Below are 1,157 nucleotides of genomic sequence, written 5' to 3'. Positions count from 1 at the left end.
ATCGTGAACGTCAGGAAACAGCAGATGGAGCACCCCTGTATCCACATCGACGGGGCCGTAGTGGAGAAGGTGGAAAGCTTCAAGTTCCTCTGCGTACACATCACTGACAAACTGAAATGGTCCACCCACACAAACAGTGTGGGGAAGAAAGCGCAACAGCGCCTCTTCAACCTCAGGAGGCTCAGCCTCTTCAACCTCAGTTTGGCTTGACACCTAAAACCCTCACGAACTTTGACAGATGCACAATTGAGAGCATCCTGTCGGGCTGTATCACAGCCTGGTACGGAAACTGCACTGCCCGCAACCGCAGGGCTCTCCAGAGGGTGGTGCGGTCTGTCCAACGCATCACCGGGGGGGCAAACTACCTGCCCTCCAGGACACCTACAGCACCCAATGTCACAGTAAGGCCAAAAAAATAATGAAGGACAACAACTACCCGAGCCACTGCCTGTTCACCCCGCTATCATCCAGAAGGTGAGGTCAGTACAGGTGCATCAAAGCTAGGACCGAGAGACTGAAAAATATATTCTATCTGAAGGCCATCAGACTGTTAAATAGCCATCACTAGCACATTAGAGGCTGCTGCCCTATATACATAGATTTGAACTCACTGGCCACTTTAATAATGCAACACTAGTCACTTAATGTTTACATATTTTGCATTACTCAGCTCATATGTATATACTGTATTGTATTCTATTCTACTGTATCTTAGTCTATGTATTACTCATCTCATATGTATATACTGTATTGTATTGTATTCTACTGTATCTTAGTCTTTGCCGCTCTGACATTGCTCGTCTAAATATTTATATATTCTTAATTCCATTCCCTTACTTTAGATTTGTGTGTATTGTGTGTATTGCTGTGAAATGGTTAGATATTACTTGCTAGATATTACTGCACTGTCGGAGCTAGAAATACAAGCATTTTGCTATACCCGCAATAACATATGCTAAACACATGTATGTGACCAATAACATTTGATTTGATTTGAGATGAATTAACTTTTGTCAGGTAAGCTGGCAAAGTAGGCCAATGTATCACAGTGTAATATGACTGGCTGAACCTCCAGCCTAGGGCTTAAGTCTGCCACCATAGAAATAGGATCAATGCACTCCCCTTTGACAGGGAGACTCTTTTCTTTCTCTGTAGAA

The sequence above is a fragment of the Oncorhynchus clarkii genome, chromosome 7, assembly GCF_045791955.1.
Source record: "Oncorhynchus clarkii lewisi isolate Uvic-CL-2024 chromosome 7, UVic_Ocla_1.0, whole genome shotgun sequence".
In the NCBI taxonomy this organism is placed as follows: domain Eukaryota; kingdom Metazoa; phylum Chordata; class Actinopteri; order Salmoniformes; family Salmonidae; genus Oncorhynchus; species Oncorhynchus clarkii.
The sequence above is the reverse complement of the archived record's forward strand: the minus strand, read 5'-3'. Positions refer to the sequence as shown.